The sequence below is a fragment of the Sminthopsis crassicaudata genome, chromosome 6 (genome assembly GCF_048593235.1).
Source record: "Sminthopsis crassicaudata isolate SCR6 chromosome 6, ASM4859323v1, whole genome shotgun sequence".
Classification (NCBI taxonomy): domain Eukaryota; kingdom Metazoa; phylum Chordata; class Mammalia; order Dasyuromorphia; family Dasyuridae; genus Sminthopsis; species Sminthopsis crassicaudata.
Genome location: NC_133622.1, coordinates 116,775,634 through 116,801,017, shown reverse-complemented (window position 1 = coordinate 116,801,017; position 25,384 = coordinate 116,775,634). Strand labels below are relative to the sequence as shown.

Sequence of the window (25,384 nt, the reverse complement as noted above, 5' to 3'; positions counted from 1 at the left end):
TTCTATTTTCAATACTCCTTTACTATTCTTTTTATATAATTATATTCATGTTGGCTGGTGTGGGTCAAATTAATCATTTTTTAAAAAGAAAATTAATTTATTCTATATGTACCTTCAAAAATAGAGAAGGGTAATTCAGAGAAGGAAAAGGAAAAATGTTAGGACGTGATCACTTTTAAATTTTGGTTTCTGTTTAAAGGGTGAGTTGAGGATATGATAATGAATCTTAAGAAATGAATTTTAAGAAGTCCCCTAAAAGTAGAATGCATTTTCTCTCTAGAGGTATATTAATGAAGTTGTTTGGATTATTTTCTCCTGCAAGCAAGGGAACAAGTCCAAAAATCTAGTTGTGAATTCTGGAAATTGCAGTCCCAGACAGATAATTTGCTTTTCCTGCTATAGAAGGGAACAACAGTATTAGTAGCTGTCCAAGGGTAGGAATTTTGCACCAGAAGTTTTTGAATGAGACTGTAGTAAAAGAGAATATGGTATGGTCATGAGCTCTTTGAAAGGAAACTGAAAATTAAATGTTGATGCAACTAGAGCTTTACTCAGCTTACCAATAAATTCATTAAAAGAACTCTGGTGAAAAATGGGTTGAATGGACTGAGTCTACAGGTTATGCTTGTCTCTGAGCTGAGAAAACACAATGAAATGTTTACTTCCTTCTACTCTTTCTCTGATATCTTTTTCAGGGAAGCATTTTTGATGTGATTTTCTCTATTGATTCAAACTGGTTCTTATTTCGTATTTGTTTCATATGAAAACTATAGTCAGTCATGACTTCTTTGTAATATGTAATTAGAATACAAATTGCATGTAAAAAGTAGTATAATGGAGGATGTCAGTGAATAGCTAGGAATATACAGATTAAAATCAGGACAGAGGCTATACTTTTTTCTAGAACAACTAGGATTTTATCTTGGTTGGAAAGATCTGAGCTACAATTGTGATTCAGGAACAAGATTCCCTTTTCTTATTCTATTGAGCCTGTATTTACTGTAAGGTATACTTATCAAAACTGTCCCCATCTCAGATGAGTCAAGCTGACAGAGCTAGACTGGCTTTATTTCTTTTTCTCTGTTCAAGGAATATAACCCTGAGGGTTCCTAGAAACACTAAGCTTTCCTTTAGATTACCAATGGAGAATCCATTTTGGCAGCCAGCTTAAATAACTTTTATTAAAAAAAAACTATATAGTATAGTGGTCCTAGGATACAGTTGCTACAAAATGCCACCTTCCTTCAAAATCTCTGAAATATTTTCACTCAAAAATGTAGAAAGCCTACTGGAAAGTGGGCTCAAGTGTTATGGGCCAGAACTCTGAAATAAGGATTCTTACAAGATGTTAAGTCAGTGGAATTGATGGGACAATGGTTATGTAGTTTAGCATGGTGCTTAATAGTTCTCTACATGATTGATTTAATCTTATAACAAATAATGGTGTCCTAGAGATAGAATTATTGGTTTATACTCAGTGTAGAGCATATAAGCGGAACTCAAGTTCTCGGGGCCAAGGAGAGAGAGATTCAATTCCATCTTCAATCAGCCTCATGTTGGCTGGCCTGGCCTCCTGCATTTCCTCCACTGAGACCAAGTCCCGGCTGAAGGCCCTCCAGAAAACTAACTGAGCCCCAAGTGAAGGAGATAGGACTTTGAAGGAGATAATAAAAGAATATGGACTTTAACACCTGTCTGTTCTTGTGGTGATTACTCTATTGAAAGACCTCCAGAAAACTGAATTAAGAATATTACACTCAAACTTAGGGAATGCATGTGATTCACTTTGTTCCTGGTTTTTGGAAGCCCCTTTCTCCAATTTTTTGGAGCACTCAAGATGTTTCACTTAGGCATAGTTGTTTTGCCTGACTGTAGAGTCAGAAGTCCAGTTTGTTCATGTTATTCAATAATGCAGATACTTCCTTCAGCTGATGCTGGAATGCAATTTAGGATGCCAGTGATAGGTAGGATAGGAATTGTGATTGGGTTGTTTTGGATGTTAATGATAATATGAGAAAATTTAATATTTTCATTTTTTTCAAAGCTGACAAGGTCCTTCTCCAGTCAAATGTGGTAGGGGAGAGAAAGATCTGGCCACAGTAAGGCTCAGGACCTTCCTTATACCCCAGATAATTCCTTCTCAAGTGTTTTAGCTAAAATCCCAACATTGGAATGTCTGTATTCCCATACATTCTTAACTCCTTTTAGAATTTAGAATAATTAAGAAGTACTTTCAAGTTTCCTAGACCTATTCAAACACAATTCTTGGATTCCTGTGAAACAACATCTAGTTCAAAAGCATTTTCAAAATTAGTCTAAGGTATTTCATTAATTGATTGAAGTGTGTCTTCATTTAGTTAAGACATCACATGCTTCCTTAACCAGTGTGGATTTAGTCATATGTCTCTTTGTGCTTGTTTAATTCTTTATATTCTTCATTTCTTATAGCATAGTGATATTCTCTCATAAGTACTTAGACATTCCTCAATCACAGAATTATAAATTTAGGCCTTGGAAAAACATAGTCCAATTACTGTAATGGGCCAGAACTCTGGAGAAGTGTACTTGAAACAAGAATTCTTACAACAAGGTGTTAGTTAACCCAGTGGAATTGATAAGACAATGGTTATCTTGTTTAGCGTGGTGATTAATAGTTCTCTAGTTCAGTATGATTGAATTAATCTTACAACAAATAATGGTTCCCTAGTGATATAATTATTGACTTATACTCAGTATGATGAATGAATTTAATTGTAATAAAGTATTTAAGAGGTCAGAGTCAAACCTAGAGACAGACTCAGAGAAGATAGAGGACTGGAGGCTGGAGCTCAAGTTCTCCAACTCAGAGACACGAATGTCTTAATCAGCCTCATGATGGTTCCTCTGCTTCCCCCACTGGGACCAATGCCTGTCTGAAGGGCCTTCAGAAAGCTAGCCCAGGCAAGCAAGAAGATGGACTGTGAAGGACAATAAAGACTTTTGTATTTTATTGCCTGGTTATTCTCGTGAGGATTATTCTGCTAAAATGGAGGCTGGTCCTGAGACCTTCAGAAAGGTAACCAGAACATTACAAATTATTTTTACAGATACAAAAATGGAGACACAGAGAAATTAAATGGTTTTCCTAGGGATTCACAGTGAGGAAGATCTAAGGAAGCACTGAACTTATGTTTTCCTCACTCTAAGTCAATTTTTTTTTATTTCCAGATCTTTGCTTTCATAAAGTGTTTGCTTCTCTCGATATTTTGGTATATGTTAGATTTCTTAGGTTCATTATCTTCAACAAAGCAATAACAAAATTGTTCAACATTCATGAGATCACACACTTAAAGGTCAAAATGACATCAGTGGTAATCTAGTCCTGTACCCTCACTTTCCCATATAGGAAATTGAATCTCTGGAAAATTAAATGACTTGACTAAGGTCACACAAGTCATAAATATTAGAAGTGGGATCTGACCTCAGGTCTTCCTGACTCAAAACACACTGTCATAGCCATTATAGCAGGCTGCCTCTTATACTCTGTTTCAAGTTATTTTCTACCACAAAAACCACTACTGTAACATATGCTTATGCATATCGAACTCCTTATGTATTAATATTAGCAAGGTAATAAGAACGGTGAAATGGATTATGTTGAGATTTAATGCCTTTACACGATTATGAGAAATTTTTCTTCTTTTTTCATTTTGTTCATTTCTTATGTTCTTCTCTTATAAGAAATCCTTATATTTACCATTTATAATAACCCAATAATATTTCATACATTCATATATTATGATTTATTTATCTGTTCCCTAATAGTTTGCCCCCTATTTCTTACTACTGTGAATTATTTTCTAAATAATTTTTAGAAATTTAGAAATATCTTCTAAATATTGCAAATTTTTCAGGATGGGTCCTTTTCCCACATCAATACCATCCTTACATCATACATCTTATGGACCAATTACTGATTCAAAGGATATAAGCATGTTAAAAAAGAAACTAATAAAAATCTACATTATTATTAAAAATGATATTTCCAATTGTTTAAATCTGATCCTGACACTGTGTGCAGTCTTTGGGCAAATTAATTAGCCATGTTTACTACATTTTCTTCATCTATAAAATAATCAGGACCTGGAACTTTAGTATTTTTGCTGATAAAATACCAAATGTGGTCATGAAGAATTGTACAGAACTGAAAGCAAAAATACAAACAAATGACTAGAGAACAACAAAAGAATCATTGAAAATTTAATGAGAATGGTTGAGCATATATCTCATGGTTGTTTTTATGTGCAATTCATTGACTCAGTGATTTCAAACAGCCTTTTGAAGTGGTTCTTGATAATTTCAGTTTCTTCTTTTTTGGAATTGTTAGTTCTTTTTTTTTTTTTTTTTTTTTTTTGATGAAATCTATAGGGGAATTGTGCTTACTTGTAAATGTGTCAGTTCTTTAAAGATTTTGGATGCCAACTTTTTTGGATAAAAGCTTATTAGAAAAGCTTAATGTAAAGATGTTTTTCCTCAGGTCATATGTTTCTTTCTTACTCTGTGTGTATCCTTTTCTCTCTTAAATGCTTGTTGATTATGAAGCAAGTGAAACTTTTAGTTATAAGAAACTGAACATTAGGTATAAGAAATTAGACACATAAAGCAGGGTACTTTGGTTCAGTGGAAAGAAAATGTTATTTGTAGTCAGGGTACCCAGGTACATGTCCCAAATTCTGCTCCTTATCTTGAATTTGAAAAGCAGCATATTTATTATATAAAAATGATTAGGGTGGGTTGGATGAGGTACTTTTTAATGTTCTTTCCATAAATAAATTCTTTGTGAACAATAAATGTTTGGATGAAAAATTAGGTCTTTGGAAATATGATCTTGAAAAGACTGCATTAGGATACTAATTAGTATTAATCAGTAATACTAGTAATTAAGTATCAGTAATTAAGTAATCAGTAATTAAGATTATTTTATATTATCTGATCAATTTGGGAACTTATTAGTAAAAGTAGATAATAGTTCTTCAGGATTTCAGAATGATATTGGGTATTTTACTCATATCAAATGGAAATGTTTATTATGAAAATTAGACTGGTTATAGGACACTAAGTATTTTAATATATGAAAAAATATCTTGAAAATATATTTTGTTAGTTATAGTTGTTATAATTGAACAGTTATGTTTAATGACTAGTCTCTCCAAATCCATATTCTCAATACAAATGCTCTAAAAATACAAACTGCAAGAACCAGATTAAAATGTAAGTGCGAAATGTTTAACAAAAATAAATGAAAATGAAATACAACATAGACAATGTTAATTTGTTGTTTTCTAAGTCAAAATGTGGCCCACAGGGTTCTGTTTCTAATTAAGTATGAATATTAATATTAATAATAATGACTTTATATGACATTTTATATGTAGATTGCAGTCCCATTTCTAACTTTTCCTGACTGTGTGACATCCGAATGTCTTAGGATCACACAGTCTACAGATATTACAGGTAGGACTTGAAACTGTCTTCTTTTATTCAAGCACATTGCTCACTTTAAAAGTTTCTGTAAATTATACACAAACAAAACCATTATTACTTATAAAAACATTTATATAATTTCTATAATGTGCAAGTAGTCATTCAACATTTTAAATTTGTTCATTTACAATTTCTACTTCTCAGCTGAATTTAGCCACACTGAAGAAAAATGTTTTCTTTTGGCAGCTGAAAAGCTTCCTTGGAGTGCCTTGGAGTTTACAAGCTATTGGCCAGCTTGATTTAAAAATTGAAAAATCAAACTCCGTTTCTTTCTTTCTTGCTACATATAATGCATCATCTCTAAAACCACAAAAATTAAGGGGGTTGGACCCAAATAGCAAGTGAGTGAGGAATAACACAGCATAAATGCAATTTATTCATCTGTAGCTAAATAGTATCAGCAGGATAGTGTGGCAGTTTAAAAAAAAAAGTTTATTAGAAGCCAAGCAGAGCAGCCTTGGAAGACACATCTGGAGTTGATTCACATCCTGTGTAATTCACTGGGAGAGTTCCCATCATGTTGCATAGGGCACGAATAAGGCCCAGAGAAAACAGATTATGCTTTCCCAACTTGTCATTTTTATAGTCATTGAGTTTCTTGCCACACAAAGTCTTTCAAGTTGAGATTTGCAGGTTTATCAGTGGGGACCCAAATCATTTGATTAAAGAAAATTAAGTATATACTTAAGAGACTTAAGCAAAGAAAGCTATTGAAGTTCTTTTTGAAAGCAAGTCTCCTCAGCTTTTCAAAACCAATATTCCTGTTCATCCAGCACTAGCTCAACAAGAACATGCTTTATACCTCAAAATTTGTTTATAATTTAAGTTACAAAGAAATTTAAAAATAGCAACATGGAAGCAGAACAAAGGGTGTTTTGTCTACTGTCTCTTATAAACAAAAACTTATTCACTCATCAAACACACATTGGGGTGCAAAGTAAAACGAGACTGTCATCAGAGGACGAGTTTTAATACTGCCTCTGAAACTTAGTATTTGGGTAAATCATTTCAATATTTCTGGATTTCACTGGATTTCACTCAGGTGAAACCATCAAAGATTTCATAATTTCCAAATAACTTAGTAAGAAGTGAAACTGATAGCAAGCCAAGGTTCCATTTCTTTCCTTCTCTCCACTCTCACTACTGAGTACTAGGAAAATTTCTATTACTAAAGAGGGTATGATTATTATTGGATGTTAAAGCAACATATTAAAAATTATGACAGACAGGTTTTTCTCATTGCATAGCAATTTGACATGTTTCACTGCTACATAGCACGATTTGTGAATGAAAGTATTAGTTTGATTTGTCTGTTATTAAATTCACATTCACAGATATGTTCATGGGGAAGTTTAGACTATCAAAGACTTTGTTTCATTTATGCAGAAATCCTTTTCTCTCATTGAGTTAATTTTCCAAAATTGTGGATAAGGTACATAGCATGGGAGGGAAAACCACATGTAGTTTTGAAATTTAAAAATAATAAATCTACCTTAATACATATATAATATTTCACATGTACATATTAAAATGTATATATGCAAATGTTTTTATATTACAAAATTTGACACATTATATTTAAGCAAAAGAGTGAAATGGCCCTATCTATATATTATATAAGTAGAATTTAAGTTCTTTGGTGATAGAGACATTTTCATTTTTGTCTTTGACTCTCCAGAAAAGACCTTTACATACAAATCACTTAAAGTGTTGTTGGACTAAATTTGTTGAAAGAAAAATAGATTATTTTGGCAGCAGTATGTGATATAGATTGGAATGGGGAGTAAATGTAAATGTAGATTGGATAATCTATAGATGTATTCAAATTCACATTGCATAATCCAATTGATCTAGGACCAATTACCATGTTTTTGCATCATTATAATTTCAAATAGTATGACCTCAAATCATATAAAAACTTCATGGTTTCATCATTTGTACTAATCAGGACCTAACTGTACCTCAAGTATTTCTGATTTCATTGTCATGAGTAATCCTACTACCTAATGATTATTAGCCCTCCCCCCCCCCCACTAATTGTTAGGTGACTAAATAAGTTGGTAGGGCCAAAAAAAATTACCATCTAGAAGACAGCCTTCTGGTAAACAGACTCTGGTTTGATGATGGAATTGTACCTATTGTTTGTAATTTAAGTCTTTTAGCCTTTTTTTAACTTGGTACTACCAGCTAGGTCTCAAACTCTGCTGGCACCCACAACTTTCAAGAATGTAGGGTGACCTGTACATCAAGATGAGGTGACAAAGTATGGCTTTAGTATATAGCAGATAAATATTATATAAAAATATACTTTAATTCTTCAATGAACTCATTTGGTTTTCTTCATTTGTACTAATTAGGACTTAACTGTACCTCAAGTATTTCTGATTTAATCCTCATGAGTAATCCTACTACTTGATAATTATAGCCCCCCACTAATTGTTAGGTGGCTTAATGAGAAAATGTAACTTGTCAATGTTCTTTCATCTTGTGACCCTTGCCCAGGACTTTCTTTAAATTTCTGTTGGAAATCCATCTAATGCATGGAAAGACTTCTGGTTGTTATTTTTAAAAATATATTTTGCGTATACTATACCAAGATAACATTTGGTCTAGCTATTTCTTAACCCCCATACTTAGTTTATACTATACTAACTTCATTTTTTCAACAAGATGCATATTTGATGGTGTCTTTTATGAGTTTCACTACCATGAGTTTATGGTTTCACAACCAAACATATGCCTTTTATGACACATTGAGTCAATGACATTTTGTTTTTTCTGAGAATTCATATTTTAATCTATTTGTAATCTTGAAGAGAATACTGATTTTTTTTCTTTTAAACAAAGTCTTTCATGGCAGAAAACATTTTGAAGGTTACTGAAAGCACTGAATTTGAAATCTATGTTCCTTTAGTTACTGTTCAGTTACTGCTTAGCCTAAAAGACCTTCGTAGTTGCTCTTATAAGAACGGAAGACAGTACACCAGATACGATCTGCTCTGGATGGAATATGGTTATTGGTGTGCTGGCACAAGTTCTAACTGACTTGTGAAAATTGGTTGCTGAATTTTTAGTGTGAGCACTTATATTCAGAAAGTGGCAGCCACTTGTTAAAATTTTTTGTTTATTGTCTAGAGGTAAGAAAATGTGAATAATATGGATAAGATTTAAAAGTATATATGTATGCATGCATACATTTCCCTCGCCCCTTGCCCCAGAGCCCTGTTATTGAACATTTATTAGCTTATCCCTATGATTCTCTATAAATGTTGCTTGAATTGAGAATTCAATAGGACAGTATTAGATGACTTCATGGAATGGAGACATCATAAGATTATAAGCTTGATAATTTTAATTTAATAATAATAATTATTGTTATTGATATTTTATATGGGGCTGAATACAGTGGTTCTATACTTTCCCACATTTTAAATATTTAATTCCTGAGTTTTTTGGGGGATGGTGGTGGTGGTGGTAGTGGTTTAGTTCACTAAAAATCTCAGCATCTTTTTCCATTTCACTACTTCTATTTTTTAAGGAGTTGCTTTCTTCAAAATATTTTTTTCCATTTTTCTAAAGGAATTATTTTCTTCAGTCAATTTCTGTGTGTCCTTTTCCAAACTATTGGCTTATTTTCCTCAAAACTTTCACAATTTTCTTGCATAGCTCTTATTTCTTTTCTCCGTTTTCTTCTATCTCTTTTAAAAGATTCTTTTTGAGCTCTTCCAAGAGAACCTTTTGGACTTGAGAGAATGTTAATACCCCTCTTTGAAGCTTCACTTGTAGTCATTTTCACATTGCTATCCTCTTCTGTGTTTATGTTCTAATCTTCCCTACCAATATAGTAGCTTTCTATGATCAGAGCTCTTTTTTGCTTTTTTGCTCATTTTAAAACATTGAGCTCTGCTCCAAGAGCATGGGGAAATTGTCCCAACCTTTTTTTTTTTTTTTTTTTTTTTTTTTTTCTTTTGCAGGATGATCAGGGTCTTTTGTTGACTTTTCACTGCTCCGGGGCTATGCTCAGTTGGCCTGGACTTGTCCTACTTGTTATGTTGGGGTTTGCGGGCTTGTAATTTTCCTTCTGCTGTTGTGTTGGAGGTCTCACAGCTGACTGCTCAACTACAGCTCTCTGAACCAGGATAGAACAGCCAATGATGTTACACTTTGGCTAAGAGCTTTCTGCTAAATTTCCTCTTCTGGGTCTCCCCACATCAGACTTCCCTACTTTGGCCTGCACTGAACCTTGTTCCTCTCTGCACAATTCAGGAAGACCTTTCCTGAAGTCCTTCCAAGTTATTTTTAAGCTGGAAAATTATTACACTCCAAATGTTTGTGGGTTCTGTTACTCCAAATTCTATTAAGAGGCTTGTCTAGCATGGTTTTCTGAGGGAAACTGGGAAGAGCCAGGCAATGTCCTGGCTTCTCTCCACCATCTTGACTGCCTCCCAATCTACTTATCTTGTACTTGTGAAATAGAATTTCTTTTTTTCCTCAATGTGACATTACACAATTATTTATATTAAATTTCACCCTGGGATCATAGAATCATAGATTTATAGATGGAAGAAATTTTTATCTAAGTTGTACTCTTACAGTTTGCAGATAAGAAAAGGTAAAATCTTATTAGATTAAAACTCTAATTATCTTTTGGGATTCAACAAGTTAGCTATTTCTCTTACCTTACCTTTGTAACTCTTACCTAATTATTTGTTAATTTTATAGTCATGTCAGCTATTCCTTTATTCAAGTCACTGATAAATTGTTAAATAGCTCTGATCCCTAGGGCATTGTACTAGAGCCCATCCAAGTTTACTTGGAACTAACAATGGAGTCACTTATTACTTCTTCTGATCATTCAACTAGTTTTGACTCCATCTAGTTGGACTAACATTTAGTCTGAATCCTTCTATCTTATGCAGAAATGCAATATGAGGCACTTTGTCAAATGCTTTATTAAATACAGGCAAACTAGATCTAATGAATTTTTCTGATCCATCTGCCTGGTAAGCTTGCTTACCAGAAAAGAGAAGGACATGAAGCTAGGGTAATTTGTTTTTGATGAAAACTTATTCATTTTCAGTGGTCACTAATTTCTTTTTAAGATATTCACAGGTCATTATTTTGATGAATTCTATAAATTTGCCAGGAATTGGAATCAATCTTACAAGTCTATAGGTTACAGACTATTAAAGACAAGAAAAATATTTTCCCTTCTTCAGACCAAGAAGCACATCTCTCATTCTTCCTTTTAAAAACTGTTGATAGTGGCTCTGTACTTTAGCATATAATTTTCAGGATTAGATGAGTTGAACTCATTAATGACAATTAAGTATTAATTTATTCTATTTGATTTTACTGTATTTCAATTATTTAACTATTTTTTTTGTTTTGTCTTTTCCAGTTCAAAGATTTTTCTGCTAGAAAGACTACATAGAATTAGAATAAGGTTTGACTATTTCTGTCTTCTTTCTATTGCCCATTTCTATCACCTCACCTAACCCAGCAGTGACCTTTTTTTTCTTTTTGATCCTTTCTTTTTCTTAAAAGTAGGTTAAAAAACAAAACAAAATAAAAACTTTGTTATTCTCCTTATCTTTCCACAATAAATGCTATTTATATCAAGTGATAGCAATCATGACAGTATTTTTTAAAAATAAATTTTATTAATATTTGTTTTCACACAGTATAAGTTTTTCCTTGCATCCTCCTCTCCTGTGATTCTAGAGAACCATCACATGTAACAAATTTTTTAAAGTAAAAAGGAAAAGAGGAGAAGAGAAAAAAACATTAGTGATTAATGTAACGTGCTCTCCTGGCAGTTACAATTACTAGTCTGTCCTAGACCCACCAGAGTACCTTTGACCACTGTCCTTTGCAGTGTGAACTCTACCCGGTTTGCCTCCTCTGAGGCCTTCAAAGGTCTCTGGCCACAATCTCTTGAATCTATAGCTTAATAACCGGTAGTGCACTCAAGAACAGCCACGTGTAATCTTAAAAGCCTTTATTATACCTACTCACATAATGCCCTGACTGATGCCCTGACTTGGTTCCAGAGTGAACACTTGATCAGAAGACCCACGTGTTCACTACCAAAACCTTTACCTCTTTTGGCTATCCATCTTGGCTTGGCCACCCAGGCTAGGGAGCCAGGGAAGAGCGCTAGGTTAAAGAGAGCGATTGCTGCCTGCAGTGGGCTTACATAGGGCCTGTGAGGTCACACAGCCAATCAGCGAGAGACTCACCCATTACGAAGCTATCTCAAAATGGACAGGATCCCACCTACAAGGCAGTCCTAATATCCACAGAAATTACTTCCGGGCCTCAATGATGCGCTGTGGCGCAGCCCATTTAAAGGGCCCTTACAATAAAAATCTGATAATATACATGATGTTGTACACCTGTGGAATCCCATTTCTGCAAAGGATGTGGGGAAAGGTATCCTCTCATAATTCTTTTGAAGTCATGCAAATTTTTAAAAGTAATTTTGCAATATTCATTTTTGATTACTTTGTAGTAGTTGCTGTGATTATTTATATGTTTTTTTTCCTCCTTTATAACCTAGTTCCAGAATTCAATCACTCTTTGACATGGTCTCTCAAAATCTTTCCCTATAAATGACCTACAATATGTGCATATAACTAATGCATGGATAAACTAATGCTTCATTTTATAAAGGTATTTCTGAAACCAGAAGGTATACAAGTGAAACACAAGCTTTGGCAGGTCTTACAAACTTGAAAAAAAATTAAGAGTATGGGCCTAGTTGTACATAATATGTCAATAGTCTGATGAAGATTATGGGGATTGAAGTAGCTTGTCATCACAGGTATGGCCCAAAGGGATTGGATTTTTTTCCCCAAAGCAACTTAGGATCCTAATTAATACAGATTGTGATCTACATAGTAGTTCTCACAATGATAGATACTAGAAGGATCCTTGATTTTTCAAATTATGAGAAATCTAGTTGATGCAGTGGATAGAACACAGAGTCTATGGAACACAGGTCAGGAAGACATGGATTTAAATCTGATCTCAGGCAATTAATAGCAACATGGCAAGTCAAGTAACTGCTTTTTGCCTCAGTTTCCTCAAATGTAAAATGGGGGTAATAATAGTACTTACATCCCAGAACTGTTGTGAGGATAAAAAGAGATGTTTACTAAGTGTGTTTCAGCATATATTAAGCATTATATATGTACTATATTAATAGTAGTAATAATAATATCATTATTATTACAAATATTCATTGTGAAAGTTGTATATTCTTGTAATAAGAGTATCTTTGATCTTAGGGTAGTTCTAGTTCTATATCCTTCTCTTACTAATGTGATTAAGATACAAACTCTCTTTTCCCTTATTAATAAAATGAGAGTGATAACTGTCTAGCTCACAAGATTATTGTGGAAAGGAGACAAATAATTTTATAACTATAAATTTATACATGAGTGATAAATATTACACAAAATCTTGAACTATCAATTCTGCCTATATATTTATTTTTCATAATTGTTACTTTGACCATTTGCATGCATATAAGTTATTTTTGGTATAATGGAAATTAAAGGAAAGGTTGTAGTTGATTTATAACGCTCTAAATTATACAGTTCAAAAGTTCTAGATAATAGGGAGAAGTAAATGAAAGAGACAAGAAAAAGACACACACACAGAGACAGGAATAGAGAAGAGAAATACAGAGAAAGAAATGATTTCTTTCCGTCTTCATAACTTCTCTTCCCTTTATCTATTTCATCTTTATCTTTCTCTTTGTTTCTCTCTGTTCCCAATTTTCTCATTTATGCCTTCATCATCTATGTTATCAAAAAATGATCTGGTAACTTTTGCTGAGCATGGTGTAGCATAAAAAGTGGGAAGAGCTCTGCCTGTAGTGTCAGAGATCCTTAGTTCACATATAGCTTCTGATGTTTAATGTTTTGGATAATTGTAGCAAAATTTTAATGTCTCTAGGTTTTAATTTCTTTATCTGTAAAATTAGGGAGTGTTCTGGTTGGAGATCTTTGCAACTCTAGGTCTTCTGGTCCATATATAAATTATTACAGAGTTTAATGTGTTGCATTTATAATTCTCCAGCCCAAGATTGATCTTTTTCCTTTGCCTCAGAGCTAGTCTTCATTTTACTATTAAATTGACTGTACAATCTTGAGCAAATCATTCTGGGTCTTAGTGGTAAAAAAGGATTTTTTTTTGTTTTATCTTTGGTAAAAACACTTGTGTAAAGCTGAACAACCTTTGAATGAAATCTCTCAGATTGCCTTTAAGTTACTTTATTTTGATTTTGGTTTCCATACTTTTCAGTTTATTATGTCACAAGCAGGTGTTTGGACAAGTTAAGAATTTGACAAAGGTCACACAGTTCATAAATGATGAATTTGGAATGAAAAAACAAAACAAAACCTACAAAAACTGCTATTTCTTGACTGTCACAATTGAGCAGTTAAATCTATGAGAAAGCATTACCTAACCAAAATATATTCACTCCTGTACTAATTTTTTTAATAATCTCAAAGCACTGTGCCATGAATGTTTCAATGAATTCGTCCTTGCCTTCTAAACTTCATCTGCTCCCAACAGATAATTAATTGATAGAACTAACACTCTAGTGTGTGTTTATTTGTAATACCTCAGCTATTTTGACTGTGATAGAGATGAGGAGGTCTGCTGCTATATCCAACAGAGACTGCATTTATTTAACTATTTTTTATGCATTAGTGAAGTTTGTGTTAGTGCTTATAATTTTTAAACACCTGCTGTTTGTATTTACTTTACTCATAGTTTTGAGCTCTAGAAATAACAATAAACCCATCCTAAATTCCCATATGCTTGTGACTGATAATCAGTAAGTGGGAAGGATTATCACAGGGGAGAGTTTGGCCTAACAACAGGCTTGTCCCAGATAACACAGCCCTTTTTGAGGATAAAGGATGATCAGAGTAGTTCCTTTTCAGTTTAGGGAATTTTCACCTGAATAGGACTTTGGCATAGTTTGTTCATTCATTCATTCATTCATTCATTCATTCATTCATTCATTCATTTATTTATTCATACATTCATTCATTCTACCATTCCTATCTTTCTCTGTCCCTGTGTCTCTCTCTATATCTCTTTCTACATATCATTTATGTATTAATATACATTGTTTATATATTTATTCTCATTCAAATGGGTTATGTCTAGAAATCTAAATCTCACTGTGCATTTTAAGTCCATCAGCTTTCTGGCAGGAAATGGGTAGTAATTTTATCTTTGGTGTTCTTTATTATTGTATTGATCAGAGATCTCAAGTTTCTCTAAATGTTGCTTTTTTATGTTTTCACTTAGTAAATTGTTCTAATCCTTCTCATTTGATACTGTATTAATTCATAAAGGCCTTTCTAGTTTCCTTTAAAATTGTTCATTTTGCCATTTTTTTATTAGTCCAAGAATAGTCCATTTCATCCTATATAACATAATTTGGTCATCTTTAAAAAGATGATTATCCTTTTGACTCCTGTGCTTTTGTTTTGTTTTGCTTCCCATATTCATCTAGACAATTAAAATTTAAGATTCTTTAAAAATAATATTTCTCACACTTTTCTTTTGGTCATTTTAATCCAATTAAACTTCCGTTGTTGTTCAAGTGTTTTTAATTATGTTCAACTCATTATAACTGCACTTGGAATTATCTGGCATAGATACATTTCTCACTATAATATACCTCCTATGTATTTATTTTCATTTTTAAGACTGCAATGCTGACATGCTAAACTAAATGAATTATTTCAAAATTCAGCAAAGTAGTAGAAGTCATATATAAAATTCACCTCCCATGAGGCTATTAGATGACTGGTGGGCATAGAAACTGATTAGACTTTGACTTTCATGAGAGTAAGGCTCAAGTTAAGTTTTGATTTTTAAAAAGTGCTAAGCAAACAGTATGAAAATAATAAATATTTAAGGGAGGGAGTTAACAATTAGGTGAATATCAGGAAGCTGGAAGTAGAATTGAATGACATGCTTTGGGGAATAAAGATGAAAAAATAGTGTGGTTATATTGTCTAGATCGCTATAGCTGGAATCATGAAGACCTAGGTTCCAACCTTATCTCAGATATGTTGTTGATATGTGATTATTATGGACAGTTAACCTCTCTGAGCCTCAGTGTTCTCATATGTAAAATGGAGATAATAATACTTTTAGTACCAACCTCATAAGGGTTGTGAGGCACAAATAGGGTAATGTATGTAAAATATCTTGCTAACTCAAAGGTATTTTGTAAATCATAAAATTTCATCTGATACTTCGATACTTCGGACTTGGGGGATGGTTATAGGGAAAAGAGAAAAGGAAAGTAGATCAGGGATGGGAAGAGAAGGGTGCTCTGAAAAGAGAAGCATAAAGGTTTTCCTCAAGACTTTGTATCCCCTTAGAAGGAGGTTACTGGGTGGCACAGAAGATAGAATCCTGGGCTAGAACTCACTTATCCCTGTTTGCAACAGTTTCCTTATCTGTAAAATGAGATGGAGAAGAAAAAGGCAAACCTCTCCAGTATCTTTGCCAAGCAAACCCCAAATGGGGTTACAATGAGTTGGACTTGACTGAAAACATTTGAATAACAACAGAAGTGTAGTTGGATTAAAACGACCAAAAGAAAAATGTGAAAAGGGTTTCTCCTATTTCTTTTCCTCCTCACCAGTCAGGCAGAGGATTTATAAGTTTCCTACTTCTAAGCATGGGCTTAGTTTAATTAGTTTAGTCTCATTGCCAGGAGAGGTTGTCTGTAGCAAAGTTTTCTCTGCTATGGAAGTTTAATAAACCATTCGGACTCCATCTATCACTCTAAGAACTTTTGGCATTTAAAAAATGTGTGAAGGTGGCTACATCTGTCCAGTGGCATAGTTGTTGGGTGTTTTAAGGAATGGTGCTGATGATTTGTTTCTGCTATGTCAAATATGATGCAATGCTATTAAATAAAATTAAAAATCTCAAACCAAATAATAGAGAAAATAATAAAATAGTGAATTAAAAAAATAAACTGTAAACAAAATCTACAGTGGCTCTCTTGAGAGACTTTTAAACTACTTAATGTATATACATGCTAAATAAGAATTAGAGAATCAAATTAATTATTATTGGGTTTGCAGACCTTCTGTAGCTTTTATTTTAACATGAAGGCTTTGGTTAATTTGCTAGCTAAAGTCTATCTTGAGAATTATTTTAATAACTGTTCCCTTTGTGAAGTTGATGTAACCTAGGATAAAATATTACAAGGGCAATATTTTACTAGGATATGAAGGTTCCTTGAAATTTCAGGAAGTGTATTGTCATAGATTATTATGTGGGTTTAGGGCCAAGAGGATGAAGATTCCAATCCTACCTTTTGTATCTCTTTGCTATGTGATTTTAGGCATCTCATGGAAGCTGTGTAAGCCTCAGTTTCTTCATCTCTGAAATAAAGACAATACTAGTTATGGTACCTATCTAATTAGATTGAAAATTAGTTTTGTGTTTGGCACTTTATGAATGCCAGTTATTATTAATAGGATATTAGAATATAAACTCTTTGAAGGTAGAAACTAATTTTGGTTTTGTTTTTGTATTTCAAACTATTGCCACAGAATTTGGCAGATAGTAGATGATTTGTGATTGTTCATTGATAGATTCATTAATTAAACTGACAGACAAGTTGGCTTCCTCTGGTGTAAGAGAATAAAACATTTTAATGAAATTTTTTCCTCTACTTCTTACTCTCCCAATGTATCTCAATGCCCTAGGTTATTTTTAGCTTCCAAGTATAGCTGTATGGATTACTTTTACAAAATATATTCCTTTTTTGAATATTATCTATTAATATTATAAGTAGTTAAGATTCAGAAACATGTGGGAAATACATTGAGGAAGGTAAGAGACAATTAAGGAAGTAGTAGGGAAGAATTCTATTCATTATCGTTCATTTTGATAATACTTTCTCCAAAACTACAACTGAACTTAGCATTTAATTAGCTAAAATGGAAAACTACTAAATAGCAAATTCCTCCTTCTTTCTCTCTCCATTCTTTATTCCCATCTCTCTTATTGGGCCTCCAAGATCTCTGTCCACCTTATGTCCTGATCTCTCTTTTATTTGACTGAATTTGGACTCCAAAAGATGATTTAAAGTTACATTTCTTACTCATCCAAGAAGTGTTTGGTACCTGAATAGCTAGCTATGACTCTGTGTGTAGTTGCTTGGCTTCAAACACCGATGTCTTATACAGAATTGCAACTCCTACATTCTCCCCTTCTTTTCATAATGTTGCACCTCAGAGAAGAGATCAATCCTAAGGCGTACATTATAATGTGTGCATACAATTATGAATCTCAATTCTGTTCATTCTTTTTTTCTGAAAAAAGGGAAAAAATGAAGAAAAAAAACTAAAAAAATCTAATAATAGTTCATTGCTAGATGATAAACCAGCTAAATCACAGTGATTTTTCTACTCTATCTGCTCTTTTTTTTTTTTTATCTTTGAAGACATGTCAGGAATATTGCCCATTCTATTTCATCTAATTTTCTCTAGGTTACTCCCTGATTGTTTCCATGATCTGATGATCATGATCTTTCTTTTTTTTTTTTTTTGACCTCTTTATGCTTAAGCATGATGATTAATCATCACCCAAAACTTTAACTCACCATGCAACACTCCTCTTCCTTTGAATTATCTTATCACTTACGAACACAGTTGTGAGGCTGAAGAATTGTTTTAAATACTTTAATGTGTGTGTTTTAGACTTTCTGGGTAGTTTTTTAAAATTTTGTGGGTATTGGCTGAGATTTACTTTTTTCCCTTTATTGCTTTTACTGTAATAATGGATACACATAGTTACCAAGAAATTGACCACCATATGAGTTGGCAGGTCAATACATACATACATACATACATACATACATACATACATACATATATATATATATGTATGAAAAAAATGTGAGAATGTGCAAACCATTACCAGAAAATTGCTCGGTTCATGGAAGGTCAGTTAGAATCCAAGACAAATGGTAGTAGCAGAAGATGGTATATTGGTGTTGGTCCCAGATATGAAAAGGAGATGACATTAATACAAAGGTATGTGAAGCTATTGTTCTGTGTACTTTGCAGTCCATGGATAATCCTAAATGATACACATGAGTTGGCATGGTGTGCTCAGTCTGATTCCAGGGATCTATCAGACTTATTTAACAATGCTACCCTTAGAACAACATTAACATACTAATCTATATTGCTGGCCATGAACTGCATGCCTTGGTATCATTTAACAAGATGGATTGTGTCTGTCGGCTTCAGATAACTAACTTTGCTCATATTTAGCACAATGGAATATATAGTCATTTAAGGGATGATGTCAAGGGAAAAATCACAGATTCAAAAATATTTTTAACACTGTTCTTAATGATCATGCACAGTAAAAACCAGCTGAAGCTTAAATATCTTGTTTATTTTTCCTTTCTTATGGTTAGGGTACTTCAGCAAACTTGAAAATTGCTGAAGAAAAAAATAGGAAAAAAAACCAGCTCCTAAAATACTCTGCTTATAGTCATTTGGGGCTCCCTGCTTCTCATGTGATAACACATGCTCTAGTGTTCAGATTACAAACACAGTGGAGGGATGTTTAAATCCTAAAAACAAACTGTTTTCATTGCAATGTGCAAAACAGCATTCCATGAAGACATTTCAATTAATATTAGCCATGTGAAGGGAGCCCTTTCTCTATGGCCTGTTCAGTGTTTGGCCTCTCTGCACTCAGACTGCCAACTAGGGCGTTGCCAATTAGTGCCAGCTGTGATCTATTGTTTGCTTCTGACACCTGGGAAGTCCCAGTTCAGTAGAAGCTTGCAAACAACAGCTGGCCTAGTGGAGGCTGCCAGACTTCAGGGATTTCAAGAACCCTCAAGGAAGGTAGGGGGCCACCTTGTTTTATTTAAGGGTGAATAGAATAGTTGGCTTAAAATCTAAGATGACCTACACTTTCACCTTAAACAAAACTAAAATTTGGGAAAGATTAACACATGTCTGCTAAGAACAGATTTAATATTCTAGTCCCCCACAGGGCTGTCTTTTAAAAAATAAACAAACATGTCTATGGCCTTCTATAGAGTCCCTACAGCTTTGTTGCTTTACAAAATTTCTGCTGGGACTTCCCACATCATTCATAGGTTGTCTTCCCAGTCCTGATACTGAAATTTCATACTGTAAAGAATGTCTTAAACCTATATGATACAAGAAACTTTGTTTTCTTTTACTCTACCCATGTTGACATTTACAAGGGTGACTAAAAGATATCAGCCAATTTAGCACTTATATAAAGGACTAGAAAAGTTGGGCATGTGAAGTTTGCTATCAGTATCTCATCCCTTGTCACACCTCCACAATTAAAGAAGAATTATTTTCTGTACTGAATCTGAGGTTGAAAAAACATATCAATAATTAAAGAACCACAATGCCCACAAACTCTCATTAATTAGCCTACTAGTTTTTCATCTAGGACACATGTTTGGGATAAATTCTTTTTCTCCAGAAACCAAAAAAGAGACCATTTGAAAATTTCTTGACTTTACCTTAAATATAGTTTCATTCTTCAAAAGATAGAAGTTATGTTTAGCAAAGAAGAATAATTTGCTAAAATAAAAATAATGGGAAACTCTAAATGTTAGAATTTTTGATAGAAGAGGCTGTGAACAGTATATGCCTGGACTCTCAGAGAATGATTCCAAAGCATTTAGAGTAAGAATAAGTAAGCTGCTGTGGCCTAGGATTCTACTTGAAGAGATAGCCCAAGAAGGATAAGAAATCCACAGAAATGAAATTATTGGGAAACAAACAGGAAATTTTCCCATAGGAGAAGGGCTATTGATATGGATTCACAAGAAATTATTTGACAAATTTTTAAAAAAGATCTGTATGAAAAAAATGGACAGAGAGTAAAAGTAACATCTGGGGGAAAAGACTTGCACACACCTATGAATAATGCTTTATAATAAGACTAGCTACCATTGGCTACCAAAATGTCAATGCAACTATGATCTTATTGATATAATTACTTAGGGCATTAAGAACAACATTTTTACTTATGCTGAAGGTAAGAGAAAGCTCAAGAAAGCTCTTACCACTAAGCATGAATAGAACAAAGATGGACAATAAAAGACAGAACTCTTTAGTTCAATTTGCTTCTGCTTTCTTCACCCAAAAAGAATTGTATTCAAACTGTAAACAAAAGAAATAATTAGTTATCATGTTCTATTGGTATCCACATCAAGAAACTTAAATGAAGACCTTCAGAATTTTGAATGGAAGTCTTGTGAATGCATTTTGGAGGATGTGATGAAAGTACCATGTAACAAGAAGGTATATAGATAAGTTTTAATGTGCATTGTTGGAAAAAAATGCCCAGATTTGTGAGATAACAGTTCTATGGACTTACATGGGAACATCGCCTCATGCCAGACCATCTAATTTTCTTTTGGAATTATAATAAAGGAGGTTTATGTTGGATTCCTGTAGAAGAGCAAGCCATTCATCTCTCGATTCTTATTTTCCTCACTTGTAAAAGAGAGCTAATAATATTACCTCATACTATTATTATATAGACTCAAGGAAAAATATATGGAACTTTGCAAACTTTAAAATACTACATAAATGTCTACTCATTATTAAAGGTTGATAAAAAGTTGATAAAAATGAGAGTAATATGGTGTGAAACTACACTGTGTCAATGGATCTGTTGACTTGTATTTTATAATTATTATATTTAGATTACAGTCACATATTTGACTCAAAGTCTAGTATATTTGTAGACAAAATAGAGAAAAGCAAACTAGAAAATGATACTAATGCTAGGTGGATTCAAAATTGGTTGAATTACTATTCAAAATGAAATCAATACTGGTTCCATGTTAATTTCGAGGGAAGTCATCTAGGAATCTGCCATTGTGCAGTTTAATATTTCCACTAATGATACTATAAGACACAGATAGCATGTGCATCAATTGTGTTGATATTCTCTGTGATCTAGAGGTACAGAGAATATATAGGTATTAGTATGATCCAAAGCCAACATGATAGTGTTAAATTGATTAAATACATCTAATGAAACAACTTATAATAAATAAAAATACAATCAAAGGATCCACAAGTACACAATGGGAGGTAAATGATTATATCTGAGAGAACTTGAAATTTTATTGAACTCAAAGTTCAATAGGAGTCAACATATGGTATGACTTAATAAAGTACCTGACACATAATAATTCACGTCATTCATCCATCCATCCATCTATCTATCTATCTATCTATCTATCTATCTATCTATCTATTTATCTATCTATCTATTCTGATGATAATAAAAAGTTAGTAATATGATCCCAGATTTCATTAAAAGAGGGATAGAATTCAGAATGAGGGAACTGATAGCCTTCCTGTATTATGCCTAGATTCGATCCTATCTAAAGTAAATTGCCAAATTATGAATACATTTTATTTTATTTATTTATTTTTAAATTATAGCTTTTTATTTACAAGATATATGCATGGGTAATTTTTCAGCATTGACAATTGCAAAACCTTTTGTTCCAATTTTTCCCCTCCTTTCCCCTACCCCTTCTTCCATATGGCAGGTTGATTAATACATGTTAAATATGTTAAAGTATAAATTAAATGCAATATATGTATACCTACCCAAACAGTTATTTTGCTGTACAAAAAGAATCAGACTTTGAAATAGTGTACAATTAACCTGTGAAGGAAATCCAAAATGCAGGCGGACAAAAATAGAAGGATTGGGAATTCTATGTAGTGGTTCATAGTCATCACCCAGAGTTCTTTCACTGGGTGTAGCTGGTTCAATTCATTACTGCTCTTTTGGAACTGATTTGGTTCATCTCATTGTTGAAGATGGCCATGTCCATCAGAACTGATCATCATACAGTATTGTTGTTGAAGTATACAATGATCTCCTGGTCCTGCTCATTTCACTCAGCATCAGTTCATGTAAGTCTCTCCAGGCCTTTCTGAAATCATCCTGCTGGTCATTTCTTACAGAACAATAATATTCCATAATATTCATATACCACAATTTATTCAGCCATTTTCCATTGATGGGCATCCACTCAGTTTCCAGTTTCTGGCCACTACAAAGAGGGCTGCCACAAACATTCTTGCACATACAGTTCCCTTTCCCTTCTTTAATATCTCTTTGGGATATAAACCCAGTAGTAACACTGCTGGATCAAAGAGTATGCACAGTTTGATAACTTTTTGAGCATAGTTCCAAATTGCTCTCCAGAATGGCTGGATGTATTCACAATTCCACCAACAATGTATCCATTTTCCAGTTTTCCCACATCCCCTTCAACATTCTGCATTATCTTTCCCTGTCATTCTAGCCAATATGGATACATTTTAGAAAGATCAGCAAACTTTGATGTTTTCAGAGACAGGCAAACAGGATGATGTAGGGATTGGAAATTATGCCATATATGGATAGATTGTATGATATGGGGTTTTTTAGTCTAGAGAAAAGAAGATTGAGGGGACATGATAGCTATCAGTACTTAATGGATTATAGTGAAACATACTTTCTTATGTTCTTCTTTTATATAGGATAATTTCTTCCATTCTTCTTTTTCTTACCCTCTCTTTCTAGCGAATCTCTCTTTCTCACTCTTCCATTTTTTGAGATTGTTCCAAAATCATTGACTCATGTTTATGTCTTCTGTCTATATAGATTCCTTCTAACTATCCTAACCATGATAATATTTTAGGAGTTACATGTATCATTTTCCCATATGGTAATATAAACATTTTAACATAATCTCTTATGTTTTCACTTTCATGTTCTTTCATGCTTTGCTCTCAGGATTCTCTTGAATCTTATGTTTGTCAAATTTTCTATTCAACTCTAGAATTTGCATCAAGAATATTTGAAAGTCCTTGGTTTCATTAAATATCCATTTTTCCTCTGAAAGATTATACTCATTTTTACTGACTAGCTTATTCTTGATTGTAATTATAATTTCTTTGCCTTCTGGAATATCATATTCCAAGCCCTTTGCTTCTCTAATGTAGTAGCTACCAAATCTTGGGTGATCTTGATTGTAGTAGATTAAAAAAAAAGAATTGGGAGAGAAATCAGGAGCCATTTGGTCCAATATGATGCCAATGATTAGCAATTCAGAATCTTCATGAAGACCTCAAATGAGACAGACTATAATAGCACCTTCTCAAGTACTCCCTTCCACTATGGACAATTTTAAGCGTTAGGAGGGAATCTTACTTTCTCTTCTTCTTTTCTGGAATGCAGATGGACAAAATGTTTCATTTTTCATCCTCTGTAGTTGTGTTTGATCAATGCATTTATCACTGTTCTTAAGTCTTTCAAAATTACTTTTTAGTGACAATATTGTAATTTTATATAAACTTATTTCTATGTACTCTGCACTGGTTCTTTAAAATCCTGTGTTTTTTTTTTTTTTTTTGAATCCTTTCCATTGTGACATATTATATTCCATTACTTTCATGTATTATACTATTTTATTACTATTGTTATACTATTATACTCCAGAAACAGCACATTGATGTGCCTCTCCTCCATCCTCTCCAAAAATTGTCATTTTCCTTTATGTTATCTTTACCATTTTGATGAGATGAAGCCTTGGGGATTTTTAAAATTTTATCTTTCTCTAATTAATAATTTGAACAATTTTTTTCAGTTTTTGTTTTTTGTTGCTAGCTTAAATTTCTTCCCTTGAGAACTACTTGTTCATTTCCTATGACCATTTATCTATTGCATCTCTAGTTTTTTCTGATTTGTTTATGACATGAACCTTCATCCCTTTGGTTGCCCATTCCTTTTACTCTTTCCAACTTTATAGTATCTTAAAACTAGGTGCTCCAAAGATCAAAACATCTGAGTTAGTTTGATCTAGGCAGAATATGGATGAACTTAAAAATTTTGGAAAATATAACTAGATCTTATCTTGGTTGACTTACCCTCTGCTATTTGAAATCCATTTATAACTTGTGCTCCTCAGTGGGCACTTACAGCCCACCTGCTCTTCTAAGGCTTCATTACTTCACACTTGCCAGAGCCTACTAACTGTATGATGAGTACATGGTGCCAATCAGTGGAGACATGGATGAAGCTAGTTATTCTTGTGATTTATTCAGAACATGAACCCATGCCTGGAAAAGTGAAAATCCAGTGAGCTAACCTTTTGCCCAGCTCTTGTTAACTGGTTGATCTAATATTACTTGAAATGCTGATTCATCATGAAGTCATCACTGGCATGCTCATGTGATTTATATACTGATGGCATTTAAAATCCAAGAAAAAATTTCTAGCTCATAATAGTAACAGCTAGCATTTATAAATTTATACATTGCTTTGAGGTTTGCAATGTGCTTTCCAAATGATATTTTATCCTCATCCTCAAACACAGTAAATATCGGAGGCAGAATTTTGACATAGATCTTCCTGATTTTCTGTTTAGTGTATCAACAATAATATTTAGATATTAAGTTTTCAAAGCATTATACACATATTTTCATATTTTATCCTCACAAAAATCTTAGAAATAAGTGCTTTATTCCCATTATATAGATGAAAAAACTGAGTTAAAAGCTAAATTACCTTCTTAACATTACATAGTAGTTTAAATTTTAATTTGGACTTTGTTTCTACATGCCCAGCACATAGAAGACACTCACAAAATACTTAGAGATTATTTACTTGATTATTTCATGAGGACAATTTTTTAAAATAACATTGAAAATAACTGGAAAAAAGAGACTTTATTTGGATAACTTTTTAAATTATCAAAATAAGAGATCTA

The 25,384-nt window shown here is 33.1% G+C and overlaps 1 long non-coding RNA gene across 2 annotated transcripts in view; it reads left to right on the top strand.

The window, feature by feature from the left end:
• Positions 1-25,384, top strand: part of LOC141545400 (uncharacterized) — a 223,335-nt gene that overhangs the window by 163,945 nt on the left and 34,006 nt on the right. The gene's annotated exons all lie outside the window — the stretch shown is intronic.